At 36.8% G+C, this 16,217-nt stretch overlaps 1 protein-coding gene and 1 long non-coding RNA gene across 3 annotated transcripts in view; one reads left to right on the top strand and one right to left on the bottom strand.

The window, feature by feature from the left end:
* LOC135209239 (insulin-like growth factor-binding protein complex acid labile subunit) overlaps nt 1-16,217 on the top strand; it is a 440,028-nt gene that overhangs the window by 69,126 nt on the left and 354,685 nt on the right. The gene's annotated exons all lie outside the window — the stretch shown is intronic.
* Nucleotides 9,503-16,217, bottom strand: part of LOC135208981 (uncharacterized) — a 97,354-nt gene continuing 90,639 nt past the window's right edge. Inside the window, exon 3 of the long non-coding RNA XR_010313269.1 lies at nt 9,503-9,539. This is a non-coding gene — a long non-coding RNA (uncharacterized LOC135208981). The remainder of the gene's footprint in view (nt 9,540-16,217) is intronic.

Raw genomic sequence — 16,217 nt, 5'->3', positions numbered from 1 at the left:
GGCGGCGATACCGCTCACTTACCGAGCGGTTCGGAGAGGACCGCTAGACAGTAAAAATGTACACAAAAATTCAAAGGTTGATACCGTATCAAGGGGAGCGTAGTCTCCTTTTAACTGTTTAAATGCCTCGATAATTATTTTATAAGGCGATACCGATCTTAAGCGGTATTGTAATAGACGGAAATATAAAGAAATATATATAAAAAAATCAAACGCACCTAAAAGCAAGCGCGCGTTTCGTAAACGCACGTTTTAACCAGCCGACTACGACGTACGTATACTACTTCAGGCGAAACGTTTTTTTACGACTCTCATCAGTGGTATTATAATAGACCGAAATATAATTAAATATATATAAAAAAAATCAAACGCGCCTAACAGCGCGCGCGCGTTTCGACAACGTGTCTTGACGCTCGCGTTTTAACCAACCGACTACGACCTATACTACAACTTCAGACGAAAACGTTACTTTACGACTCTCTCTCTCCCCTTCGCCACTTTCCTCCCGAATGGATACTTTTCCGCGTCGCCGTCCACTGTTTTTACGGGCGCGGAATGCCCGGGGTTTACAGACCCGGCAATTTGGCATGGGGCGCATTCAATGCGCTTTGCAGTTTGTTCCCTTGGACCCCCGACAGAGGCCAAAAGGCTAAAAGGCTACGAGCGAGCGCCCTACTACAGCTCTACAGCTTAGCTAGGTAGCCGCTCGTGGCTCGCGTGTGTGTGTGTGTGTGTGTCTGTGTGTGATGCTCCTATAAAAGTGGTGGAATCTCTCCTTTGTTCGTCTCTCCTTTGTTCACCTCGACGCCTAGCATTTCATTCCACCTTCCCCCCAATCCCCCTCTTGCCCCCTCCCTTCCCTCCCTCCCTCCACACACACACACAAACACACACACAGACACTTTGACCGTTTCGCCTCTTAAACGTCAGGTGAATTTGTCGTTGGAGTCCTCTTTTGCAACAAGGCATCTCCGTTTTACAAGGCTTTGTTTTGTGACAGAGAGAGAGAGAGAGAGAGAGAGAGAGAGAGAGAGAGAGAGAGAGAGGAGAGGTGGAGGGGGGAGGGGCTATAGGACCCTTTCAGACGGGCCAAAACTGTTTTCGTTGCACTGAAGAGATGTCAGTGATGCATTGCATGCCTCTCTAGAGTTTGCTTTTAATATTTTATGTATATATATATATATATATATATATAATATATATATATATATATATATATATCTCACTAATTACATAAATTGGTGGTATTACTAACGTGTCTTTTAGCAAAAGGTGCATATTCCACTCCGTCTCCTCCTGTGTGTGTGTGTGTCTGAATAGAATATATTAAAAAACAAATATGAGAGCAAAATACAGAATAATAAACAGATTTATTAACAAAGTTTAAAAAAGTTTCATAAGCGAATAACGAAGCAATGAACATACGAAAGACATCAAAAATGATTTCAAGAAAAAAAAAAAAAAAAAAAAAACTATATATACATATATATATATAGATATATATATATATATATATATATATATATATATAAAACAGAACGTGAAATGATTTTTAAAAAAATCTATATAACCAAAAATATGGAAAAACTAAAAAACAAATTAAAAAAACAACGTGAAAACAGCGCTTGAAGCGAGAAACGAAAATCAAAGACAAATTAATAAAGAAGAGACGCTCAGCTATTCCTCTTTTTAAAGAAGAGCATAAAGAGTCGTGCTGTTAACAACAGCAGTAAGAAGAGTCGTGCTGTTAACAACAACAGCGGCAACAGCAGCAACAACAGCAGCAGCAGCTGGGAGCTGTAAATGAATCAGGTCATTAACAGCAGAATCCAAGTCCGATGTGGTTAGTATCATCTGGCTGGCGGTATTTTGGTCGGAGGTGAAAAGGCGCCTTTGGAACTTGTTTAGCAAATGCTTCGTTATGTAGTGGCAATTTATATTACACACACAGAGAGAGAGAGAGAGAGAGAGAGAGAGAGAGAGAGAGAGAGAGAGAGAGAGAGAGAAAGTTTTAAAAAGTTTAGATAGAAATTTATCTGAATGCGAGAGAGAGAGAATATAAGCTTAAATCAGAATTTATGTGAGAGAGAGAAAATATTAAGAAGTTTAAATCGGAATTTATTTGTATGTGAGAGAGAAAGAGAGAGAGAGTTTGTTTGCATTAGAATTTAACCGAGAGAGGAGGGTGAGAGCGAGAAAATTTTAAGAAGTTTAGATCGGAATTTATCTGCGTGTGAGTAAGGGAGAATTTAAGTATAAATCAAAATTTATCTGAGAGAGAGACACACACACACATAATTTTAAGAAGTTTAGATCGGAATTTATCTGTTTTGAGAGAGAGAGAATATAAGTTTAAATCAGAATTTATGAGAGAGAGAGAGAGAGAGAGAGAAAGAGAGAGAGAGAGAGTTTAAGTTTAAATCTGAATTTATGAGAGAGAGAGGAGAGAGAGAGAGAGAGAGAGAGAGAGAGAGAGAGAGAGAATTTTAAGAAGTTCAAATCTGAATTTATCTGAGAGAGAGAGAGAGAGAGAGAGAGAGAGAGAGAGAGAGAGAGAGAGAGAGTACGGTTGCCTGCATCAAATTCACAGAACAACCGATGATTTGAATGACATGAAGACAGAATTGAGAGAGAGAGAGAGAGAGAGAGAGAGAGAGAGAGAGAGAGATACGGTTGCCTGCATCAAATTCACAGAACAACCGATGATTTGAATGACATGAAGACAGAATTGAGAGAGAGAGAGAGAGAGAGGAGAGAGAGAGATGATGGAAGGAAGGAGGAGAGAGAGAGAGAGAGAGAGAGAGAGAGGTTGTCTGCATATAAAAATAATATGGTCTGAAACACGTGAAAATATACAAATAGATTAGATTTGACACCGACCTCAATATTCTTGATTAAAGTTTATGAAATAATTTGCAATTTATGATTATTCATGAATGAATCATTATAAACAACAGACGAACGCACATAATAACATAATTAGTCCTGCTAACAAGAAGACATGAAATAATCAGCCATAAAAAAAGGATGCTAAGACTTCTCTCCCTCCTCCAATTTTAATTCCAATTCCAACTCGTCCTATTCTAACTCCAATTTTAATTACAATTCCAAATCCTCCTATTCTAATTCCTATTTCAATCCCAATTGCATCTCTTCCAATTCCAATTTTAATTCCCATTCCAATTCCACTAATTCCAATTCCAATTTTTATTCCCATTCCAATTCCTCTAATTCCAATTTCAACTTTAATCCCAATTCCAACTCCTCCAATTCCAATTTTAATTCCAATTCCAACTCCTCCAATAACAATTTTACTTCCAATTCCTTTAACAACCCCAACTTCTCCTCCAACTCCTCCTCCTCCTCCCCCACTTAATTAAACGAGAAAGCAAGATGAATATTTTACGGACAGAAAAAGGAAAGGAAATAAAGAAGAAGAAGAAGAAAGAAAGAAAGAAAGATATCATCACCATATCATCACAATCAACACCACCGTCATACCTCGTCTCCGCCCACACACAGAGAGAGAGAGAGAGAGAGAGAGAAAGAAAGAGAGAGAGGAGAGAGAGAGAGAGAGATTCTCCTTCGGTGTCATGTTAATCCACTCGGGCCAACTTCTAATTATCTCATAACATAAACAACAATTTCTGTTTGTGTTTCGAAGTTCTCTTGTTCTTCTTTCGCCACCGCCGCCCCACCTTCCCCCCCCCCCCCCCCCCAAGCCCCCACCCCCCCCCCCAAGTTTGCGGAGTTCCGCGGAACGGCGGCGGCGGCGTCTTTTGATCAGCCTGCAAGGTTGTGTGTGAGGGTAGCGTAGCGAGGGTTGTCTGGTTGTCTGGTTGTCTAGTTGGATGGTTGGCTGTTCGTCTCGACTTTGGCGTTAACCCAAAGTAAATAAAAAGAGATGGGAAAGTTTTGCTCTCAGTCTTGGAGTGGATTAGTTTGGGCTACACAATAATAATAATAATAATAATAATAATATAATAATAAAATAATAATAATAATAATAATAATGATGGTGAAGACATCCACAATGATGTGTATGTATATATATGTATATATATGTATATTAGTATATTATATATATATATATATATATATTATATATATACATACATACATACATCTGAAATGTAAATTACTTTATTACCAAAAGCCCAAGACGCAGTCGCTGACTGCATAGCAATAAGATGATTTGCACAGATGAAAAAAAAAAAAAACATTTCATTGTGTATTTTCTCTGTGCACGAACAACCAGTGACAATCTGGAACACTAGCTGGATGTTGCTCAAAAGAGTCATGAATGAATAAACAAATCAATAAAACAGATAACAAAAAGAGTCGTAAGTAGTGCCAAAAGAGGCTCTAGTAACAGCGGAATAAAACCTACAACATAGTAAACCGTAAATCTGGAAGTTCTTAGACACCATTCCTATTCCTCGCGAGAACAGCTAAAAAAAAAAAACGTTTGGAAACTTCCTGAAGTTCGAAGAGAAAACTTTTTAAAACCCTAGAGACGAACTGGGAAATAAATGAGCTGCAGAAGAAGCTCAGTCAAATAAAAATCAAAGACTCTCAGCTACGAGTGACTGAGGCAGCAGCTCCCTCCCTGCGACACGGGACTATTTCAGCAATGAATGCAACACCGACAATTTATTAAGAGAAATGGACAGGAATTTGAGCCAGGAATACAGAAACGACGGGAGAGTGGACTACAGGGAGGGGAGGCGGAGGGGCCACATCTATCACTGGAATGTCCATGAAGGGGGAGGGAGGATGGGGAGTGGATATGCCCCCTCCCGGGGCGACCTAACGGGTACAGAGGAGCCATCCTTGAGTGCCATCCCTTGAGAGCCCTGGTGGCGGTAGGGGGGGGGGGGAGGGGGATACCCTCAGTCCCACGTGAACACCCTTCCCCCCCCCAACCCCTAGTGCCAGCCCTGAGTACCCAAGTGGAGGCCATCACTAGGCCCCCCTGCAGTACCAAACCCAAGATGTCCATCCCTACCCCCTTCCCAAACCCCCACCACAGGGGATGATGATGGTCCCCTTCCCCCACCCCAAAAACCCAGGTGGCATCACCATCCCCGAGCGACCATTTACCAGAGAGCTAAGTGACCTGGGAGGGGGGAAGGGGTAGGGGGGGGGGAGGAAGTGGGCAGTCTTATTATACGTTCGTCTTGCTTCGTGATCACAGTCATATAACTTCGCCAGCTTAGGCAACCAGCCACTACGCGATGCCTGCTCGTCTCTCAAATTGCCGTGTCGGACCGTGGCTCTCTCTCTCTCTCTCTCTCTCTCTCTCTCTCTCTCTCTACTCTTAATCTCTACCCACCCTAACCAGAAAAGCGCGGGACAGTCTTTGAAGGATAAGTCATAACGTCAGGTTTGAATCAAACGAGCTTGTTCCATCTATGAATTCATGGTACACGTTTTCCGACGCGTCGAGTATCATGTTTCCGAAATCCCCCGAAGGTATGGATGGCTGTGTCCTTCACCATTCCCCCCCACGCCCCCGGCCACCACCCCGTCCTCTTGGGCGTTTTCCAAGGGCCTACGAATCGGAATGTTCGTGAAATTCCCGTGACAAATGACAGCCGTTCTTTATAGAGACTGACTTCAAATTTGGAACGAATCACGTAAAATGTTTCCCTTTATTATTATTATTACTATTATTATTATTATTATTATTATTATTATTATTATTATTATTATTATTATTATTATTATATTGGGAAAATAAAATCCATAGTAGTAGCCTGTTTGATTTAGTTATTTAAAATATATACAGCAGAAAAATTAAAAAAAACCTTCTGCAGTGTATTTTTAAATAACAAAAGCGAACTTTCCCATTTTATTGACTGATGTAATTATGAGTTTTCTTTTAATTATTATATTACTATTATTATTAATATTATCATTATTAAGAAGATGGACCCTATTCATATGAAATAAGCCCACCACAGGGGCCACTCACTCATATTCAACCTTCCCAAGAATATTGTGCTCATTAGGAAGTATGAGAAAATGCAAGGAAATATAGTGAAAGGAAATATAGTGAAAGTATGAGAAAATGCAAGGAAATATAGTGAAGGAATCTCAATTATTACAACAACAAAAAAGTGAAGAAATCTCAATAATTACAAAAATCAAATAAATTAATAAATTAAAAATCAGATGTAAATGTATTAAAATAAAAACAACCAACAAAGAAGCACTTCAACAGATACTCCCGAGGATGACACCTGAAGGGTCACAATATATATTCAAGGAACACCTCGAATCCCTAACATGCCAAATTTAATACCTCCTTAGACATTCGTGACGTTGATTGACAAAGTCAAGAAGAAAGTATCACTCATTGATGTCGCAATACCATGGGACACCAGAGTTGAAGAGAAAGAGAGGGAAAAAATGGATAAGTATCAAGATCTGAAAATAGAAATAAGAAGGATATGGGATATGCCAGTGGAAATCGTACCCATAATCATAGGAGCACTAGGCACGATCCCAAGATCCCTGAAAAGGAATCTGGAAAAACTAGAGGCTGAAGTAGCTCCGGGCCTCATGCAGAAGAGTGTGATCCTAGAAACGGCGCACATAGTAAGAAAAGTGATGGACTCCTAAGGAGGCAGGATGCAACCCGGAATCCCACACTATAAATACCACCCAGTCGAATTGGAGGACTGTGATAGAGCAAAAAAAAAAAAAAAAATAATAATAATAATTAATATCAGGCCAAGGACTGAATTTAAAGTCGAAGGCCCCAGTGGGATTATTCCATATATGAATAGGGTTCATATTTTGAATAATAATAATAATAATAATAATAATAATAATAAATAATAATAATAATAATAATAATACACTGAGTCAAGTTTGACTGGAATCCGTTCAACAATTCACCAGTTGCGATGGCAAGGTAGGCGCGACGTGAAACTCTAGATGGGCAAACTGTAGTCAACCCCCGCCGGCCTTCCCACCCAACCCTCCCCCTCTCAAACGCCTAAATATTAGCGACAAGGGGGCCTAAAAAAAAAAAAAAAAAAAACCTGCCTTCAAAAATGGAGTCCTGAAGCCTTAACGACAAGTGACAGTAACTTATGAAGCCTATTTTGACAAGGGTGTGACCGGAGGCACTTAAAAGTCTATGAATAGAGACTCTCTCTCTCTCTCTCTCTCTCTCTCTCTCTCTCTAATGCTCTCTATCTCTCTCTCAAGTCTATGAATAGAGAGGCTTATCATTATTGCTTTTTCTCCATTTATTTATTCTTCTCTCTCTCTCTCTCTCTCTAGTCTATGAATAGAGAGGCTTAGAATTAATGCTTTTTCTCCATTTATTCTCTCTCTATAAAGAATAATGAGGTTTAGTATTGAGGCTTTTTCTCCATTATTTTATCCTCTCTCTCTCTCTCTCTCTCTCTCTCTCTCTCTCTCCCTGACGACCCGGCGATGAGGGGGGAGGGGGGGGGGGGTGGCGTCAGCCGAAAAGGGAGGGCGGGGCTAATGTACCGACGAAAAGATATAATAATTTTCTCTTTTAGGAGAAGAAGTCGTTAAGACATTCCCGAAAGCGTAAAATGCAATCATAGACACTGTAGCGATTTTATTATAGTTCGCTAAGCGCATATATTAAAATATTTGCATATACAAGTTTATATATGAAAATACATGCGTGGGTGAGTTTTGAAAATGCTTAAAATTAACTTATGTTCGCGTGAATCTATTTGTGCTGGTAGACAGAAAATTATGTACTCTCTCTCTCTCTCTCTCCCCACGCGCGCACACACACACACACATATATATAGTGTATGTATGTATGTACGTTATCCACACCTACGAATTTACTATACGTATGCCTATTAAACAGACGCGCACAATGAATGAAAGAAACAAACACCACGATATATACATACATACATATATAAGTGTTATATATATATATATATATATATATATATATATATATATATATATATATATATATATATATATATGTGTGTGTGTGTGTGTGTGTGTGTGTGTGTATATAATAACTTATTTTCAACTTATGATATAATTTCTGTTTGTTAACATATTTATTTATTTGTCTTATTCTGTTTTTCACTATAGTCCTTTGTAAATACTTAAAACTAGGTCTTTGGCACTGTACTACCTTTCCGTTCTCATGACGTCACAAAACGCATGCAGGTTCATATTTGTATCAGTACGCTTGATAACGTCAATACGTATAGGCTGACGAAACAGCTGTTCGCGTGTAAAAAAATACTGAGTAAATGGAAGAACCCCATATGTGTCCATTAGTAACCTGAACAATGAAGTGAAGAAAATAATTAGAAAATATGAAGCAATTTCAAAAAATCCGGTTAATAGTGAAAAAAAGCCATTCTATTCAATGAATGTTGTTGTATCCGTGAAAAACCAAAAATGGTGTCCTAAAAAGTATTATATATAACATATATATATATATTAGATATATATATATAATATATAATATATATATATATAAATATAAATTCTCCGGTTCGGTTAAAAGGCCCGTGGAATTCAACTGGGCGCCGATTGCGTCGAACACTTAATTAAATACTTTCATTAAAAATATTAATAAAACACCGCACGAAACCGGAGAATGGAGAGAGAAGAGAGGAAGAGAGAGACGAGACGAGAGAAAATGAGAGGGAGAGAGAGAGAGAGAGAGAGAGATCCTGTTATATCGAAGAGATTTTTTTTTAATAAGCGGATTCAAAAATTCATATTTTCTCGCCAACGAACTCGAATCGTGATTACTTTTGAATGGAGTGAAGTTAACTCTATTTATATTTGTGTGTGTGTGTGTGTATGTATGTATTTATATATGTATGTATATAAATGTGTATATATATGTATATACATACACATATTCATATATATTCATTTATTATACATACACACAATACACTTACATATATACATAGATATATAATATACAAATATATTTAAAGGCGTACAACGGGTGGCTCTAAAGAAACAACATTACAATGATTACTGTCACATTCAGGCCATAACTGCTAAAAATCACACAAATCCTTTCCAAACCTTGCAATGAAACCCAAAACACTTACTGTACTGGATTCTAAATTCCTGTCACTGACATTATTTACAATCTGAACATCTTACACTAAACACTACAAAACTGAATAGCCCTTTCTTTGAGAAACAAATTACTCTCGTGATATATAATAATAGAATAATATATAATTAATAATCAATAATAATAATAATAATAATAATAATAATAATAATAATAAAATGTTTTTTTGGACATGTTAGGTTAGGTAGGGCTAGGTTAACTTACATAGGTTAGGTTGGGTTGAGTTAGCTTATAAGTCAGGTTGGGCTAGGTTAGGTTAGGTAAAGTGGATATATAACACTAATCTAAAATAAACAGTAAATGTTTATAAAAAGATAGCTAGTTAATTTGCTTGTTGGAAATTATATATGAAATTGAAATTAAGTTACGTACTTACAAGAGCTCGTTCTTCCCTTACTTGTCAACTGACCTGTAAAGAAGAAATAATAATAATAATAATAATAATAATAATAATAATAATAATAATAATAATAATAATAATAATAATGTAAGAGACAAAAATTACGATTTTATGTAGATTTTCAGCTTTTAAATTTTAGTGCCAAAAACAATAATAATATTTACCAGTATCAAAAGTATATGAAATCAAAACTAAATAAAAATTAATTTCTAAGCAGGACTGGAACCATCTACTTCCAGGAAACCTTAAAACCTGAAAACTGGAAACCACAAAACCTGGAATTCTGAAAACCTGGAAATCTGAAAACATGGAAACCTGAAAACCTGGAAATTTGAAAACACGAAAACCTGAAAACCTGGAAATTTTAAAACTTGGGAAACTTGAAAACGTGGAAACCTCGAAAACTGGAAATCTGAAAACCTGGAAACCTCGAAAACTGGAAATCTGAAAACACGGAAACCTGAAAACTTGGAACCTGGAAATCTGAAAACCTGGGAAATTGGAAAAGTGGAAACCTGAAAATCTAAAAACCTGAAAATCTGAAAACCTGGAAATCTGAAAACCTGGAAATTTGAAAACCTGGGAAATTGCAAACCTGGAAACCTGGTAATTTATAAACATGAAAACCTGAAAACCTGTGAAATTGGAAAACTGGAAACCTGAAAACTTGAAAAATCTGAAAAGCTGGACATCTGGAAACGTCGAACCTGGAAACGTGGAAACCTAAAAACCTGAAAACCTGGAAACGTGGAAACCCAAAGTCCTGAAAACTTAACAATTTTTTCGGGAAGGAAAAAAAAAAACATGCTGAAAAAACCTTTTTTTCGGGAAGGAAAAAAAAAACGAAGGGAGAAGAAAACAAAATGGCGACCGTTCATTTCCACATGGCCCTGTGCAATATCATGTTTTATTAAGCCTTAATGAAATCTACAGTCGTTGCTGATGCTAGGGACGGAACGGAGGAGGAGGAGGAGGAGGAGGAGGAGGAGGAGGAGGAGGAGGAGGAGGAGGAGGGGGTGTTGAAGTAAGAGACGAAAAGAAGAGAAAAGAAAAAAAGTTAGCTGACAGATGTAAACAGAAGCGAATAGTGAGGACGGGAAACTGATATGAGAGGCATAATAAAAGCAACAAGAACAAAAATGTTATAGTTCAAAAGAAAGAGAAGAATAATGTGCGATAATTATGAGGAATTAAACCCAAAGAGAAAAAAACTAAATAAACAAAAAAGTAAAAATTAATAACGGTCAAAAAAAAAAAAATTTAAGTCAAAGAAGAAAAAGAACAAATAAAAGAAAACAAAGATAAAAAACTGAGAAAGAATCATCAAAACAAAAAAGGATAAAGAAATCACCCAAAGTCCTCTGAGGGAAGACAAGCAGAAAGTATTGGGGAGAGAGAGAGACAGAGAAGAAGATAAGGGGAGAGAGAGAGAGAGAGAGAGAGAGAGAGAGAGAAATGAAAGGAGTGAAGATAAAAAGGAAAACTGATAGAGAAAAAATACCAAAAGAAAACGTATGAGAGGCATAATAAAAAGCAACAAGAACAAAATGTTATAGTTTCAAAAGAAAGAGAAGAATAATGTGCGATAATTATGAGGAATTAACACAAAGAGAAAAAAACTAAATAAACAAAAGTAAAATTAAATAACGGTCAAAAAAAAAAATTTAAGTCAAAGAAGAAAAAGAACAAATAAAGAAAACCCAAAGATAAAAAAACTGAGAAAGAATCATCAAAACAAAAAGATAAAGAAATCACCCCAAAGTCCTCTGAGGAAGACAAGCAGAAGTATTGGGGAGAGAGAGAGACAGAGAGAGAGAGAGAGAGAGAGAGAGGGGGGGGGGCGATTTACTCTTTCACACACTCCACAGAGTCTGGGGAATGGGGTGAGAGGCTGAGGGGGAAGGGAATGGGGTGAGAGAGAGAGGGGAAGAGTGATGACGGAGGGGGTGAGAGGGTGAAGAGAAGGGGTGAGGGGAAAAGGAAGAGGAGAGAGTAAGCGAGAAAGGGGGATAAGAGATTGAGGGGTGAAGGGAATGAGGTGAATTGAGAAAGGGGTGAGAGGGTGAGGGATGTAGGGAATGGGGTGAGGGGTGTAGGGAATGGGGTCCTTACCTACCTTAGAGAGAGAAAAGAGAGTGAGGGGTGAAGCGAAAGGGGGTGAAGCGAGAAAGGGGTGAGAGGAAAGGGTGAAAAAAGGCTGAGGGGTGACGAAGACGAGGCAGGCAAAGGCAATGGCAGCTGGTCACTGGTGGGGATAATGTGATTTGTGCATTATCGCCCCAGCGGTGCTTGTGATGATCCTCTCAGGCCCACCGCAGGCAGGGGGGAGGAGGGAAGGTTCTTCCCCATCCCTCCTCCTCTCCCCTCCTCCTCCTCCTCCTCCTCCTCCTCCTCCTCCTCTTTCTTCTTCTCCAAGAGTTACACACAACACAGTGTCTGGATCAATGGAGAATTTTTCCTACGAATTTTTTCTTTGTTTTTGTATTTACTTAATTTATTATTTATTATTATTATTATTATTTCTTTCTTCTTCTTCTTCTTCAAGACTCGCACTCAATGTTTGGATCAACAGGGAATGTATTTCAAAGGATTTTTTTTCTCTACTTTTGTTGTGTTTTCTTAAATAATATTATTAGTTCTTCTTCTTCTTCTTCTTCTTCTTCTTCTTCTTCTTCTTCTTCTTCATAATAATAATAATTTCTTTCTCTATTTTTTTTAAACATTCACGACTACTGTCACCTAGTCTTTTATTAGTTTTATAATTATTATTAATTATTATTATTATTATTTGCTTCAGGTACAACATGTACGCAGTAAAAACAATGTTAACAAAAACAAGTTAGCATAATGAGTAAACACCAAACAGAAATGAGACACAGTATTCCTTCAATCTTATAAAAAAAAAAAAAAATTCCTTCCATAAATATGAATGGATTTGACTGACTGATTATAATACGATATAATATAATATATATATATACGTAGTATATATATCGTATATATATAATAATATATAATATATATATATATAAATATGTATATATATATATATATATATATATATATATATATATATTATATCGTATTATAATCAGTCAGTCAAATCCATTCAGATTTATGGAAGGAATTTTTTTTTTTTTTATAAGATTGAAGGAATACTGTGTCCATTCTGTTGGAATGTTACTCCATTATGCTAACTTGTTTTTGTTAACATTGTTTTTACTGCGTACATGTTGTACCTGAAGCAATAATAATAATAATAATAATAATAATAAAAGACGAGGAGACAGTAGTCGTAATGTTTAAAAAAAATAGAGAAAGAAATTATTATAAAATAAATTTACTTTTTTCAATTTTTATGTATGTCGTCATTACGCAATACCTAATATATACTCACACACACACACACACACACACACACACACACACATATATATATATATATATATATATATATATATATATATATATATATATATATAATATATATATATATATATACGTATATATATACGTTATATATATATATATATATAATATATATATATATATATATATGTGTGTGTGTGTGTGTGTGTGTGTGAGTATATATTAGGTACTGCGTAATGACGACATACATAAAAATTGAAAAAAGTAAATTTATTTTATCAAACACCAGGAGTAAAAAAAAAAAAAAAAAAAAAAATAGCGCGCCACACGTACAAAACGCACTGCTAACATATTTAACTTATAAAAAAAATTATTCAACCTGCCCAACATTACTAAGCAAAACAGAAATTATGTAAAAAAAAAAAAAAAAAAAACCTAAACTCCTATGCCGGTCCAGGCAATCCTATAAAGACACACTCCGAAGCCCCCAAGAATCCCAAATGAAGAAGGTAGCCAAGGATATCCATAAGGACTACTGATGACTACTCCTTCTTAAGTAGCAAAAAAAAAAAAAAAAAAAGGGCTCCGTCTTAAGTAGCGGAAAGGGCAGAAAGGAGCCTTCTGGTTAACGTGATAAAATCAATGGTTCTTTCCCCACCTCCCGGTGAGAATCATCACACTAAAATCAGCCCGTTTCGGTGTTCCCTTACAATGTATTGGCCCTTGCATTTGTTTGATTTTGAGAGAAGAGAGAGAGAGAGAGAGAGAGAGAGAGAGAGAGAGAGAGAGTAGTCTCCCCCAAGGTCCTATAGTACCTCCCTTTTTTTCCATTGTATGGCGGTTTGCATTTTGACCGAGAACTGATCTCTTATGTCTACTGTGTTACCTTCCCCCCGCCTCTCTCTCTCTCTCTCTCTCTCTCTCTCTCTCTCTCTCTCTCTCTCTCTCTCTCTCCATGTTTCGTATGTGTATGGCCATGTGGTAAAATAAATGTAAATTATTATTATCATCATTTTTATTATTATTAGGCGGAGACCTGAAACAAATTAAGATTATTATCATTTACTATATACATACCTACTACATACATACATACATACTATAATATTTATATATTATATATATATATATATTATATATTATATATTATATATATATATATATATTTTCTTCTTCTTCTTTTTGTTTATCACAGTCCTCCAATTCGACTGGGTGGTATTTATAGTGTGGGGTTCCGGATTGCATCCTGCCTCCTTAGGAGTCCATCACTTTTCATACTATGTGCGCCGTTTCTAGGATCACACTCTTCTGCATGAGTCCCGGAGCTACTTCAGCCTCTAGTTTTTCCAGATTCCTTTTCAGGGATCTTAAGATCGTGCCTAGTGTTCCTATGATTATGGATACAACTTCCACTGGCATATCCCATATCCTTTCTTATTTCTATTTCTTGATATTTATCCATTTTTTTCCCTTTCTTTCTCTTCAACTTATTATTATTATTATTATTATTATTATTATTATTATTATTATTATTATTATTAATAAGATTATCATTATTATTATTATTATTATTATTATTATTATTATTATTATTATTATTATTATTATTATTACGACATGAACGGAAATGAAAGCAGATTATTATTATTATTTTCATTATCATCATCATAATTATTATTATAGCTAAGAATCCTCATTCGTATGCTTACACAACAAAGACGCTATCAGTGCAGTACTTGTAAGGGTCAAACCTTATGACCTCTCTTGTAAAGGAACCTTAAAATATGGTCACTGGTTAATTTGGGAGAGGCCAACCACAGCAGCTGATGACCAAATATGGAGAAAAAAAAGTCCTCATTTTCATGTATATACTATATTTTTTTAATTTTTATTTTAGGATGATTAGCTTTTCTTCATTGCTATTTCAAAAACCAAGACTAAAAATTGCTGATTTAATAAATCCAACAGAGAGAGAGAGAGAGAGAGAGAGAGAGAGAGAGAGAGAGGCATAAAATGCATATATATATTACAAGAGAAGGGTAATGAGAGAGAGAGAGAGAGAGAGAGAGAGAGAGAGAGAGAGAGAGAGAGATTCCACCTCGACCCCCCATCACCCAAAGAAGTGAACTAATACATAATAACAATAATCTCGCAACGGAATCTCTCGGACACGATCCCGCTGCCAAAACAAACCCGCAGAGTTTAGCTGGCGAACTCGCTAGCAAGTAATCCCCGGTAATGCGCCGGTAATCCTTCGGTAATCTCTGCTGATACGCTTTGATTCTGAGGAATGGAATCTCTCGCCTCTCTCTCTCTCTGCTGGTTACTGAAGAGACGATTAAGCCATTTTAACCCGGGGGGGGGGGGGGGGGGGGGGCGGGCGGGCGGCGGGAGACGGCGTTTTTATTTCAAGTTTAAGATAAGAAAAATTGTTATATTGATAAGGGCACGGGCCTAAGTAATCACAGAAAGGTGGTGATTAGATAAGTCGGCCTTTAATCTGCAGGGGCAAATAGTACATGATTAGGATAATATGAGCCCTATATAAACACTAATAATAATAATAATAATAATAATAATAATAATAATAATAATAATAATAATTATTATTATTATTATTATTATTATCATCATCATCATTATAATTATTATTATTATTATTATTATTTTGTCTTAGTTTTATTTCCTCTAAAGCAACATTGGGGCTGGTCAGTCGTTGGATGGGTGACCGCTCTCCTTGGCGTTGATTCCTTGGGAAAGGATCTTTACCATAATTTCCTCAGTCTACTCAGCTGTAAATGAGTACCTATTCCTGATGGGGTAGGGTCCAGCTATGAGTTAAATAGCAAAACTCAGCAATGATGGAAAGAAATGAAGGATTAAACGACAACGACGTAAATGGACCCTCTGGCAACAGAGGAGCTTCGTCCGGCAGCTAGGTATTCAGCCCAATTGAAGGGGAAGACAGTCAGGTACTTGGAGGTCGTCATCCAGCAACTGACCACCACAACGACAGTAACCAACAAACCAGAGGAAGAAATGGACAAAAGAAGAAAATAAGGAAATATGGAGATGCTACATCAGAAGCAACCCGACAGAGAGAGGATATAGAAGAAGATTGGTCAGCATCTGGAATGAGAGGAATAACACCCCCCAAACAGAGCAGAGGCTGGCAGACCAAGTAAGGAACATAAAGAAAAAGAACTGGCTCTTCTCAACAGAAAGAAAGGAATTGGAAAGGAAAATAAGCAATGGCTACTGAGGGGAGAGCTCAAGAAGGACACTGAAGGAATGATAACACCGGCACAAGATCAGGCC

This window comes from Macrobrachium nipponense, chromosome 37, assembly GCF_015104395.2.
Source record: "Macrobrachium nipponense isolate FS-2020 chromosome 37, ASM1510439v2, whole genome shotgun sequence".
Lineage (NCBI taxonomy): Eukaryota > Metazoa > Arthropoda > Malacostraca > Decapoda > Palaemonidae > Macrobrachium > Macrobrachium nipponense.
This window is presented reverse-complemented; position numbering and strand designations above follow the sequence as displayed.